Genomic DNA, 14,536 nt, shown 5'->3' with positions numbered 1-14,536 from the left:
AAAAAAAGGTTACTTCATGATCTCGCTTATACAGAGAATCTACAAAAGTCAAATACAGCGGAGGAGAGAGTACAACAGTGGTCACCAAATGTGAGAGGCATTTGGCCAAAGCCGCAGTTTATAGGATGAACAAGTCTAGAGATCTAATGTATACCATGTTGACTAGAGTTAATAATACTGTGTTGAATTCTGGAAATTTGCTAAAAGAGTAGATTTCTGGTGTTTTTATTGCACACACACACACACACACACACACACACAAAGATAATTATGTGAGGAGATGGTATGCTAATTAGCTTGACTATGGTAATCATTTCATTAGGTATATGGATATCAGGTACTTTAAATATATATAATTTCTATTAAAAAATTAAAATTGTATTTTTTGGGGTATTCAATTATAATTTTAATGAGTTCTCTTTTTAATTTTTATGTAAATTCTAGTTAGTTGACATACAGGGCAATATTGGTTTCAGGTGTAGAATTCAGTGGTTCATCAATTACATAGGGCACCCAGTGTTCGTCACAACGAGTGCCCTCCTGAATACCCATCACCCATCTAGCCCATCCCCTACCTCCCTCCCTCCATCAACCTTCAGTGTGTTCTCTATCCTTAAGAGTCTCTTGTGGTTGGTTTCCCTCTCTCTCTTACTAAAAAATAAAATGTTGGGGCACCTAGGTGGCTCAGCCAGTTAAGCCTCCGACTGCAGCTCAGGTCATGGTATCACAGTTCATGGGTTTGAGCCCCATGTCAGGCTCTGTGCTGACAGCTCAGAGCCTGGAGCCTGCTTCGGATTCTGTGTCTCCTTCTCTCTCTGCTCTGTCTCTCAAAAATAAATAAATGTTAAAAAAGAAAAATAAATTAAAACAAAAAATTTAAATAGAAATAACAGAATATACAGAGAAGGGACCTGTGTACAGGACATGATTAACAAGATCATCCACACCCTAACAGGACTTCTTGCAACCAGAGAGACAAATTAAAGGAGTAGTATAATTAATTGCCAAGACACCAAATATCCAAACGTAGGAGGGGTTCACCTGCACCATAGAATTAAATGGTACTCTTCTTAGAGCATATTAGGAGCTTCACAGTTTCTGGTCGAATAATATTAGATATAGTCATTGCAGCAGTTGCTCCATACAATTTTTATTTGCTCAGGTGGGTTGTGAAAAATTATCAGTGCTTAGTAAAAATTAGGAGCTCTAGAACGTTGGAAAGATTTCGTGACTGCTACAGACGGACCACCATGAAAATAACTGGAGTAGATCTTGAGTTTTTGAACACTTCCTGCAAGAGAAGTGACAAAGTAACCGGAAACATCCTGGCAACATAGAACCACACCATTATCACAGTGTGCTCCTGCGAAAGCAAATAAGGAGGTAAAGCTCCCTTCTAGAGAGGGAGGGGTTGAGGGAAAGAGAAATAAAATGAATGGCAAAGGGGCAGGCTCGCCCTGCTGTGAAACTCTTTACACGCAGCAGGTGGGCCATCATTTGTAATCACCTCCCCATTGATTTAGACCATTTCCGGTAGCAATTGACGAAGGAACTCCTAGGACTGGAAAAGAGAAATTAAAGAAAAGACGGGTAGAAGGTAATAGGTCTTTGCAAAAAATAAAATAAAGCACACACACATTTAACGTAATGCGATTTTATTGCCCGCCTTGATTGCAGGAAAGCTTAAAATGTGGAGCAGTGTGTTAAGGTGAAGGAAATGCGGCCCACTATGCGCTTCTCTTTCTGACTCTCAGCCTCCCCCGCCCCTGCCTCAGCTATCATGAAAAGTACCAAAACAAAACAGTTCCCATTAACTGTCAAATCACATTGCACTGAAACCGAGGACGAAAAAGAAAACCCTAGTCTTCAGGGAAGTCCTAGAGCCATATACTTACATACCAGTGTTGGGGTGCCTACATAGACAGTAAAAATGCTCTGACACGTCTGTGTTCTTGCCAGCATGGTTCTGTCCTTCCACGGAGTCACCTTAACTATTGCCAAATTAGATAGTCACCAGGGTGCCTGCAATTTAAAAGTTAGGAAAGATACGTCGGGATAAAACGCTTCCCTTGGAATGGAGATCCTTTGACACCTACAGTCCTCCAGCATTTTAAAGGTTGTTTGCTGAGAACTTTCTCTTTTTGCCATTAACAGTCCAGCAACTGGTCACAGCATACATAATTGGCCATTTGTGTTTTCCAGCTACGGGCCGGTGGTGAATGTGGCTTCTAAGCCAAGAGCAGGGCCCCACCCTGCACAAATTTGGCCTTAAAAGCAGACCTTCAAAAAAAATCTAGTTCTTGCTTGCCAAATACTCTAACGTAAATACTATTCCTTTTTGGAGAGCAAGATAGGTCAGAACTAGATCAGAGCACTATTTCTTCTTTTCCTCTCCAGTTCTGTTCTCTCAAAGAACAGGAAAACAAGAGGCTAAGACCAGAATGTATTCACTGACCAGCCTATCAGAAACTTGTGTTATCCTCACAAGGATTATGTTACAAAGAATGTAATCAGAGAGGTCACTGGAAATACATTTTTATATAAAAATATTTTTATTTATGTATATAAACATGGACATATTCACAAATTCACACTTCTGTGTCAATAAACATTGATATATATTGATACACCTGGAAGAGATTTTCAAGGAAAATGTGGGAAACTGTTTGAAAAAGAAAACTTCTTTTTCGTTGATCACTATCGGACTTAAGTCATATACTATATTTAATTCAAAGGAGACTTTTTATTAAGTTGGGTTTTTTTTTTAAGAAACCATGTGGAATGGATGAAGAAAAACAAGCTTTTATTGAGACCAAATTATTTTCTTGTTCTCCATTTTTAATGTTATATATTTAGTAAACATTCACACAGCACTTGTATGTACCAGGCACTATTCCGAGCACTCTGTAAATATTAATTTGTTTAATCTCCCAACAACCCTATGAAATATGTACTATTATTATCCCTATTTGGCGGATGAGGGCATTGAGTACAGAGAAGGCAAATAACTTGCCCAAGGTCACACAACTGCTAGCGGTCAAGTTGGAATTTTAGCTGGTCATACTGTCTTTTTTTTTTTTTTTAATGTTTATTTTTGAGAGAGAGAGAGACACAGACAGACAGAGCCTGAACGGGGGAGGGTCAGAGAGAGAGGGAGATACAGAATCTGAAACAGGCTCCAGGCTCAGAGCTGTCAGCACAGAGCCTGACGAGGGGCTCGAACTCACAAACCGCAAGATCATGACCTGTCGGGGCTCGAACTCACAAACCACTCAGGTCATGACCTGAGCCGAAGTCGGACGCTTAACCGAGTGAGCCACCCAGGCGCCCCAAAAGTTTGCTTTTTCAAAATCCTCTTTTTACCCCGCCTCTTCTGCTGCCAGGAAACACCAAATCTATCTGTGAAATACAGATTTTTTTTTAAGTTCATTTTGAAATTTCTCTTCCTACCTTCAGCATTAGAGATACTCAGAGATTAATTCTCTGCAGCCCACTGATGTAGGTATGAGTTTGGCTCTACCATCACTATTTAGCCATTTTTAAATTATTCCCCAAGGTGTATTCTTTATCTCCTTCCAACTTCCTCAGAAAACTTAGTGACGTTGGACTCCAGACCATTACACAACCCTTTTATAGTCAGTTCTGGAATGAAGACTGTATGCATCGCTAGCTGTGTGCCTGTATAGTGAGGTAAAATTAATATTCTCTGTGTTGTTTAGTCTATATTCCATGGGCAAGCTGCCCAGAATGACTAAGGAAACTGCCTGAAAAGTTACCCCTTATTCCTCAAAAGAAAAGGCAAACTCTGGAATTACTTTGAGCAGAGGGAAATTAATAAAATGGTTTTGAAAATAAACCGAAAGGAGAAAAAAGAGTTTTCATCCTCGAAGATTCCTTATTGCACAAAAGGAAAAATACTTTATTCAGGCCTAGTCGTAATCAGGCCAAACTGTCACCATGCCCTGGTGATTTACAAATTGAGAGACAACAGTCACAGGCAGTGCTCGTTGTCACTTCAAATCTTAACATGAAGCTAATTGTGTGGCTTGGGTTGTGCCCTATAGCATCTCAGGTAATATTGATAACATTGGAATGTTATTTGACAACTCTCTGAAAAGTCATGAATATACTTCCTAACTAAGGTGAGTTTGGGAAGGACTTTGATCCTACAAAATAGGATTGAAGTATTATGTGAGCGTGTGCATGCAAACTCAATTATTAAATGTCAAGACAAGAATTCGCATGTATGCATTTTCTCCATAAATTGTTTTTGATAAGTCCAGCAACTGAGTAGCAACAATTTGCTTTTCTGTTGATGTCCTATATAATTTTCAGTGGTCTAAATTTTTTTTAAGAGGTGAAGTTTTTTTTTATCCTGCGTAGAGTACAGCTTTTAGGAGAAAGGAGCACTCCTTGATGTTTGGAAGGACATTACACCCATTTTGTAGCTTTATATCATCTGATTATCGGCTGCAGTTTTGTCCTTTGAGACTCCTAAAGTCCTTTTTCTTTTTTAATTTTTAATGTTTACTGATTCTTGAGACAGTGGCAGAGTGTGAATGGGGAGGGGCAGAGAGAGGGAGACACAGAATCTGAAGCAGGCTCCAGGCTTTGAGCTGTCAGTACAGAGCCCGACACGGGGCTCGAACTCACACACCGCGAGATCATGACCTGAGCTGAAGTCAGACGCTCGACCGACTGAGCCACCCAGGTGCCCCTCCTCTAGTCCGTCTTTATCCAGCAGATGCTTAGGACACCTTTGAAATGAAGTCATCAATGCAACAAGCTTCAAATCTCGGTGTGAGCTGTGGTCCTAATAACATTACACTTAGAAGGATGCAAACGATAACACTGTTAGGACCACAAGTGTAGCAGAGGAATGAAGTCCTGATTTTTCATACTGAAGTTTAGGTTTGTAAATGCCAGTGCTGGAATGAGATATTTCACTCAGACTGCACCTGCACATCTCAGGCATTAAACACCACAAATTCCCTGCTCATTGAGGTTAGATGTTAGGTATATCATGTAAGCCCTATAGAACTATAACAATGAGTTGTTGCCTCTCTCCTCTGGAGCTAGCCCTCCTGACTTTCCAGTCTGACTTCATGTTTATCAATGGCAACTCAATACTTTTCCAATACTGGAGATACTTTGCTCCCTGCTGGTTTATTCCTTTTGGTTCTCCAGATGGTTTTTGATCTCCTCTCCAGAAGGATCTCTATCTTTCTCTTCTTTCTCCAGAGATCACCCTATCAGTTGAAGGCAGATTCTTGCTCTTCTCTCCATTTAGAAACACCTCTCTGGCCCCCTGCCCTCTTATCTTCTTGTAGCCTATTCTTCCCTAGTGGCCTTTTTAGGACATACGGAGAAGCAGTATTTGCTCCAACATTTGCTCTGATGCTAGGCTGCCTTCATTCAAAGCCTGGCCTTTAAGCTGTAGACAATTGAATAATTTTCTCCCTTTGCTTCACACTTTCTGTATTTAAGTCATTCCCCTGGCTCAGAGGTATGCTCCTAACTGTTTACACTTTGGTGCTGCCCAATTGGAATAAATTTTTGCTCAAATAAACTCTTAAAAAACTTTTAAGGGGCGCCTAGGTGGTTCAGTCGGTTAAGCGTCCGACTTCGGCTCAGGTCATGATCTCACGGTCCGTGAGGTCGAGTCCCGCGTCAGGCTCTGTGCTGACAGCTCAGAGCCTGGAGCCTGCTTCGGATTCTGTGTCTCCCTCTCTCTCTGACCCTCCCCCGTTCATGCTCTGTCTCTCTCTGTCTCAAAAATAAATAAACATTAAAAAAAAATTTTAAGGTTTATTTACTTATTTTGAAAGAGAGCACAAGTGGGGGAGGAGCAGAGAAAGGGGGAGAGAGAATCTCAAGCAGACTCCTGACTCTCAATGCACAGCCTAATGCGGGGCTCAAACACATGAACCTTGAGATCATGACCTGAGCTGAAGTCAGAGGCATAACCGACTGAGCCACCTGGGCGCCCCAAACTGTTGAAATATTTAATATGCTTCAATTTATCTTCTAACACATTGCTTGAGCCTTTTCATCTAACCATAAATAAAAAAAAAAACAAAAAAAAAACCCGACTGAAATTTGCCAATACAAACACCAGAAATTTTCCATTTCCTTAAACAATTTTGAAGTGGATTTTGTCTCTTTTCACTCAGAGTTGCCTACTACAAACACCTACTGATGAAAACATAAAGCTCTCTTTGCTTGCTCTCACAATTTATTTTTAGTAACACCCCATAACTAACCATACTGTGCCACATCCCCATGCTTATCTCCAGGTCTAGAGTAAGAAGCCATTGCTCACAAAAGCATTGATGATGGTGCTGGAGAGGAGCATGCAGGGAGTCTCTGCTCTAAATCAAATATGTACTTGTGATCAGTGCCTTAAAAAGGCACCATCATCTATATGTTTTCTCTTCTGTCTGCTATCCCCTCCCAAAACATAGGTACTCCAGTTGGGTGTAAAAACTAGTAAGACCCAGTCAAGAAGGAATAATAGCAGTTAGCACCCTCCATTGTAGTATGTGAATGTTTTCCTAAAGATGTCTGCTTAATAATGGAGTTAAAGTTGCCAGAATATGTTCTTGGACGTGAAATGAGAAAACAAAACAAAAGAAACTAAAGCAGGACCCTAATCACTTGAACTAGAATTTATGTTCTGGGGGTGCCTGGGTGACTGTCGGTTAAGCATCTGACTTTACTCAAGTCATTATCTCACAATTCGTGAGTTTGAGTTCCATGTCGGGATCCGTGCTGACAACTCAGAGCCTGCTTTGGATCTTCTGTCCGCGCCCCACCCCCCGACCCGCCCCTAAACATTAGAGAAAAAAAAGAATTTATGTTTTGAACAAATGATGGGTTTTGGAAAATGAATAGGGAATGGTCTCCCAGAACAAAAAGATCCAAGTAAATTTTGCTGATTTTTCCCCCATATTATAGTAGTTAGGTTCACATTCTTACTCCACAGCTTTAAAGCAGGATGACGTCGGACGTGTCTCCAGGCATCAATTTTACATAATCCTGTAACATGTTCCCACAGAGTTAGCACAGGGCATTGCACTTAGAAGGATGTCAATTAGTACATTTAGTAAATAAGGACATATTTTCATGAGTAAAAAAGTATGAATAATTCTTTTTTCTAAATTTTTAAAAAAAATATTTTATCTATTTTTGAGAGAGAGAGAGTGCACACAAGTGAGGGAGGCACAGAGAGAGGGAGACACAGAAACTGAAGCAGGCTCCAGGCTCTGAGCTGTCAGCACAGAGCCCATCAAGGGGCCCAAATCCACAAACCGTGAGATCATGACCTGAGCCGAAGTCCAGCGCTTAATCAAATGAGCCACCCTGGCGCCCCCAAAAATATGAATAATTCTTATGATGATTAATGTCTCCTGAAAAATGATATTTCTCCCTCTTTTTTTTTCTATGTGTCACTAGGTCTATTGTTTCACTAGTAGAGTTTCCTAATCAAAGGTGTCCAGACTGCCAGAACAATCCATGGCCCACTTTTCTGATTTAATCTATTGCTATGACACAGATATCTATCCAGAGATATTCTGGGCAAAAAGCACAACTTTATCATATAGTTGATATATAGATGTCCACTTAGCACTATTTTAATAATTTTAAAAGGTTATGCATATATGTATTATAATTGAAAAAATATGCCATATGACATGACTCTAACTGATTTCATTGTTGCTAAGCTTGACCGTATTCTTTCCTTTCTGGATGTGTCAAGAAATACATGAGGCACCTCTGCCCGGCTGGCTCAGTTGGTAGAGCATGTGACTCTTGATCTCGTGAGTTCAAGCCCCATGTTGGGCATGGAGCCTATAAAAAAAAAAGTATATATATGTATATATGTGTCCGTATATGTATTTGTGTATATATATGTGTGTGTATATATGTATATGTGTATATTTGTGTATGTGTGTATTTATGTGTGTATATATGTGTGTGTTTATGTATGTGCATGTGTACATGTGTGTGCATGTATATGTGTGCATGTGTGTATGTACATGTGTGCATATGTGTTTGTGCATATATGTGTGTGTACATATACATATACACACATGGCACTCTGATATCACATGCAAAGGAGAAACTCATGGCACCTTCCAGCATTAGAGGGAAAAAAGCACACAAGAAGTGATTTGCTAAATTCTGACAAAGAAGAACTTTAACAGAATATGACATGATATCAATATATATACCATTTTCTACTTGATCCAAATACACCTTCCTTTTCCACTCAGAAAATGATCAATTTTACAACTTACATCTTTTCTTACATTTGTCTGCCCTTTTCCTCTGTCATCTAGCCCCAGTTTGCTAAAATGCTAAAATAAAATGCACTTTACATTTTTGCCCAAAATACACTTACGGTAAGAGTGACAGAAAAAAAATCAAGAAGTTTAGAATATCAGTTTAATTCAGGAGTTACATGTTAAAAGAATTGGAAAGGATTTTATTTTAAGGCTGTTTAGATGTTTGGATTTGTTCTGGTGCTGGTTTTGCCACTTAATTTCAATCTTAATCTATTGAATTATCTAATGTTTAACACTAAACAAGTCAACTTGCCTCTTTGGCCCTCTGTTTTCCCATCTAATAAATGAAGCATCCCTAAAATTTTCCTCTAGCCCTGTCTCTCTATGACCCTAAAATTGAGGGAAAAATGTATTCTATTCTTTAAAAATTGGTCATTTAACTAAGAAAAGGCAAACCATGCCCTTTGATCCTAGTAAATCCTACTAATGTGAAAAATCAATCTAGCCTAAAGTAATAATCCAAATGAAAGCAAGAACTTACATGCACATAGATGTTCACCATATTGCTTTTTATAAACCCCCCAAGTAAGGGTAGAGTAAATGTCTGACAATAGACGGATGGTTAATCAAATTAGGTTACATTCTCAATGTGATATTTTGCAGCTATAAATGATATTTGAGTAACTACATGAAAAAACTTATGATATACTATTAATTGAAAACAGCAGACTTTTAAATTGTGTATACACTATGATTTCCTTGATGTAAAAATGTGTACATGTAGAAAATTGCTGGAAGGAAAAAGATTATTCTATTTTGCTAGAATCCTGAAAATTATTTTTTGATAGTCCAAATCTTCTATTATATTGTTTTCATATGAAAAATAGTACAAGGAGGGGCACCTGGGTGGCTCAGTCAGTTAAGCGCCCGACTTCAACTCAGGTCATGATCTCACATTTCCTGAGTTTGAGCCCCACATGGTACAGAGCCTGCTTGGGACTCTTTATCTCTCCCCCTCTCTCTGCCCCTCCACCACTTGCAAGCGTGGACTCTCTCTCTCCAAATAAATAAATACACTTAAAAGAAAAAGAAGAAAAATACTACAAGGAGAAAAAAGCCTGGGAAAAAATAATTGTTCCCAGTTCTTTCCTGAAGAGAGATACTGTTTCCTTTTCTAAAAAGCTCTTTGATGCCCCTCCAAAAATTTTAATTTTTTTAAAAATTAAGATATACTTGATGAATAAAATTGTGTAAGTTTAAGATGTACAATGTGTTGGTTTGATGTATTTATATTTTACAATATGATTACTGCCATAGCATCAGCTAACGTCTTAATCACATCACATAATTATCATTGCTCTTTATGGTGAGAACAATTAAGATCCAGTCCCTTAGCGACTTCAAAGTGTGTAATATAATATTGTCGACTACATTCCCTATGCGGTGTGTGAAAGAATTTCAATCTAAAATAGAACCGGAGGATATGAAATGGAGAATCTCACACAGGCACCCTCAGAAGAACAAAGCTTTAAAACTATGAGAGGCTGCTTTTCCATGTATGCCTAATTTACAGAAGACCAAGACTTATGTCCTGACCAGTGAGTGGCAAGAATCTCTCCCCATCCTGAAGCCCGTGAGCTTACTGCGTGGACTCTGGCTGGACTTCCCCTCTTCATGCTCTTTGCCCGTGGATATAGATCACCCCAAACTCTCAAGTGACTCTTGTGGCTTACTGCAGCATGAATTTCCTGAATTGCAATTCCTCCGCGATTCCAAAATAAACTCAATTTCTGGTCATTGAAGCTTGCCTCAGTTTACCTCTTTATTTAACTCGACATGAGAATCAGATCTTTAGAACTTATTTATTTACTAGTGGCAAGTTTGTACCCTTAGACATCTCTCCTCTACCCCCACTCCCCAGCCCCTGTACCCGTCACTCTGACCTGTTTCCATGAGTTCAGCTTTTTTGGATTGCACATATAAGTCATATCATATAGTATTTATCTTTCTCTTCCTGACTTACCTCACTTAGCATCATGCCCTCAAGATGCATCCATATTGTTGCAAATAGCAGGATTTCCTTTAATCTCATGGCTGAATAATAATAAGTAAATACATATATTTAAATATATATATATAGATAGATATGTATGTATATAGTGTGTGTGTGTGTGTGTGTGTGTGTGTGTGTGTGTGTGTGTTTACTGCAGCTTCTTTATCCATTCATCCATTGACAGACACAGGTTGTTTTCATACCTTGACTGCTGTAAATAAGGTTTCAACGAACATGGAGGTGAAGGTTATCTCTTTGAAATATCGATTTCAGCTTCTTTGTATATATACCCAGGAGTCAGATTGCTGAATCATATGGTAGTTCAATTTTTTTTCTTTTTTGAGGAACTGTCATACTGCTTCCCATAATGGCTATACATTTTACATTTCCATCAACAGTGTATAGGGGCTCTTTTTTCTCCACATCCTCACCAATATGTTATCGCTTGTCTTTTTTTTTTTAAGTTTATTTATTTATTTTGAGAGATACAGAGAGAACATGAGTGGGGGGAGGGACAGAGAAAAAGGAAGAGAGAGAATCCCAAGCAGGCTCCACCCATGGTCAGCAGGCAGTGAGGAATGCGGGGCTCAAACCCACGAAACTTCAAGATTATGACCTGAGCCAAATCAAGAGTCGGTTGCTTAACTGACTGAGCCACCCAGACTCCCGTTATTGATTGTCTTTTTGATAATAGTCATCTTACCAGATGTGAGGTGATATCTCATTGTTTTGATTTGCATTTCCCTGATGATGAGTGATATTGAGCATATTTTCATACACATATTGGCCACTTGTATGTGGAATAGAAAAATATCTATTCAAGTCCTTTGCCTGTTTAATTGCATCATTGGCTTTTTTGCTATTAAGCGGTAGGAGTTCTTTATACATTTTTGATATTAACTCCTTAGCAGATATGTTTGATGAGTATTTTCCCCATTTTGTAGAATGCCTTTTCATTTTATTGATTATTTCTTTTGCTGTGCAGAAGCTGTTCAGATTAATGTAGTCTCAGTTGTCTATTTTAGTGTCTGTTGCTTGTGCTTTTGGTGTCTAATCTAAAGAAATCATTACCCAGACCAATGTCAAAGATCTTATCCCCTGTTTTGTCTAGTTTTATGGTTTCAGGGCTTCCATTAAAGTCTTTGCCCCATTTCAAGTTGGTTTTTGTGAATGGTGTAAGGGGTTCAGTTTTATTCTTCTGCATGTGGATATCCAGTTTTCCCAATACCATTCATTGAAGATACTCTTCTTTCCCCATTGTGTGTTCTTAGTACTCTTGTCAAAAATTGGTTGACCATATATGTATGAGTTTATTTCTGGGTTCTCGATTTTGTTCCATTGATCTATGTGTCGGTTTTTATGCCAGTACTGATATATGTTATAATATGATGCATAACTGATAAATTTCAATATGATACATAATTGATACACAGGGTAATAGGATGAACCTTGAAAACGCTACACTACTTAAAAAGAGCCAGTCACAAAGACCATATACTAGGGGTACGTGGGTGGCTCAGGCGGTTGGGCATCTGACTTGGGCTCAGGTGATGATCTCATGGTTTGAGAGTTCAAGCCCCACATCTGGCTCTCTGCTGTTGGCACAGGGCCTACTTTGGATCCTCTGTACCCCCCTCTCTCTGCCCCTCCTCCACTCATTCTCTCCCTTTCTCTCTCTCTCTCTCTCTCTCAAAGTAAATAAATAAATAAATACAACTTAAAAAAAAAAAAGACCACATATTATATGAATCTATTTGCTTGAAATGTCCAGAATGGCAAACCATATATTAAAAAAAGTAAATTAATGATTTACTTTTAATGATGTGGGGGAAGGAGGATTATGGAGGATTGTGGATACACTGCCATCAGGTACAGAGTTCCTTTTAGAGGTGATGAAATGTTGTAAATGTAGATCATGATAAATGCCACACAACTCTGTGAGTGTACTAAACACCAATGAAGAAGGACACTTTAAAAGATTTATATAATATGTGGATTACATATCAATAAAGATGTTTTAAATTTTTCTTTTATTTCATTTTTAGTAAGCTCTATACCCAGTTTGGGGCTCAAACTCAGGACCCCAAGTTCAACACTCACATGCTCTACCCACTGAGCCAGTCAGGTGCCCCCAGATGTTTTAAAATTTTAAATGTGGGGCGCCTGGGTAGCTCAGTCGGTTAAGCATCCAACTCTTGGTTTCAGCTCAGGTCATGATCTCACGACTCAGGAGTTTGAGCCCCACATCAGGATCTGTGAGACCCTGCTTGGGATTCTGTGTCTCCCTCGCTCTCTGCCCCTCCCCAACTTATGCTTTTTTTTTCTCCCTGTCTCAAAAATAAATAAGTAAACATTAAAAAAATGAGATGAAACGAAATGAAATTTTAAATGTAACATATCAAATCATTCCAAAACTTAGGTTCCATGAGACATTTTTTAAAGTAATGCAGAAATATTTTAAATGTCAATGTTATAATGCGCTTGGTATTACATGTGTTGCAGCTAACGTGAGATGAAAGCACGTGGACGTCCATTCAGAAATTGGCAAGTGGCTAGTTTTTCCAAAATCCTATTGCAAGGTGTGCCAGCAAATAGCCTGAGTAACCCTGGATTAGAAGAAGGAAGTTCAGCTGAAGGGTTATTGCCGGCGTTCACAGGAGCACTTCTTAACACTTCCCCAGAGGCAATTGCAGTGGGAAAAAGAAGGCAAATATTTATTCATTCATCCATAAACTCTTAAAAGTAAGTCTTCAAGAAAAATTTGTTAAGTAAACCTTGGAAAGGTCAATGGTGTCCGAGGCGGCTTTACAGTATACGGCTCATTATCCCACACAAAGTAATTATCACAAGAAAAATTATTTCCTGTTTAGAGCAGAAATAGAATGTGTAGATTTTCACGAGTCTCAAACTCTCCCTTTGCCTGAGTAGTCCTTTTGCTGTGTTCCCTCACCAGTTCTAAAGTGGACCCATTCAAGATGTCTGTTTCCAGGGCTCCTGGGTGGCTCAGTCAGGTGAGCGGCTCACTTGGGCTCAGGTCATGATCTCACAGTTCCTGAGTGTGAGCCCCGCACAGGGCTCTGTGCTGACAGCTCAGAGCCTGGAGCCTGCCCTGGATTCTGAGTCTCCCTCTGCCTCTGCCCGTCTCCTGCTCATGCTCTGTCTCTCTGTCTCTCTCTCTCAAAAATAAATAAACACAAAAAAATAATTTTTAAAAAGCGGGGGTGGCTGGGGGGGTGGTGGGGAGAGGAAAGTGCCAGATCATGGCCCCTACTTGATTCATTTCTAGACTGAATGAGTCAGTTCTCAAAGAATGGAGACCCTGTGAGAAGAGGTTTCTTTTTTTTGGAAGAGAATGGGAGAGAGCCTTGTAAGTACGACCTTTCCAGTTGGTCACGGTAAACGGAAGGAATCCCCAACTGCCTGGTGCCTACCTCTACAACTTCAAGTCAGTGAGAAAGCTCTGTGCTCTAAGGGTCTTTGTTCAGAAAGGAAATTATCACAGGGAGCAGGGGCGTAGCCATTGCTTTCTTAAGGTGCAAGTGGGTTTGTCAAATCATCGAAGCGCTGACGTACTTTCTGCCTGTTTGTTTATCAGGTGGTCATAGATAAGCTACCAGAAGTTTTAAAGTTTGGGACTTCAGCTGGAAGATTTAGCAGTTATTCCATGACTGACAGGAAGGTTGCTGTTTTAGGCAAAATACATGGTAAGAACTGGGAAGAATTCCTGTCCCATCCTCCTAATCACTGCTACGGGTTTCCAAAATCCCAGCATTGGAGAGCCACCCCTTTGTGTCAAAGAACACGGCAGCACCTCTCCAAGCTTCAGCTTTGAGAAGCCCCTGGGAGCTGGTAACTCATTAAACACCCCGTCCTCATTAACCCTTTCTGATGCTAATCAGTCTATCTACTACTGACCACCAAGCCTTAAGTTCAATCCTGGGCCTTGCCTACAAAGAGTTCACAGTGTAATTGCACAGAAGAAAAGGCGTAGAAAGCTGAGATGGTCATATAAATTCCTTTATAAGAGAATCAAATACAGGGGCAAACAATGAGCTCTAGAAAACTACTGGGAGGCAAGCTCTACCAATTCTTCCCTCTCTCAGGAATTGTCAGTTATTTCCTCTATCTGGAAACATTCAGGGATTTCTTCCACCTAAACAAAATAAGAACAGCAACACAAAATTATCCTAGGACA

The sequence above is a fragment of the Panthera leo genome, chromosome F2 (genome assembly GCF_018350215.1).
Source record: "Panthera leo isolate Ple1 chromosome F2, P.leo_Ple1_pat1.1, whole genome shotgun sequence".
NCBI classification, from domain to species: Eukaryota; Metazoa; Chordata; class Mammalia; order Carnivora; family Felidae; genus Panthera; species Panthera leo.
Note: the sequence above shows the minus strand (reverse complement) of the source record.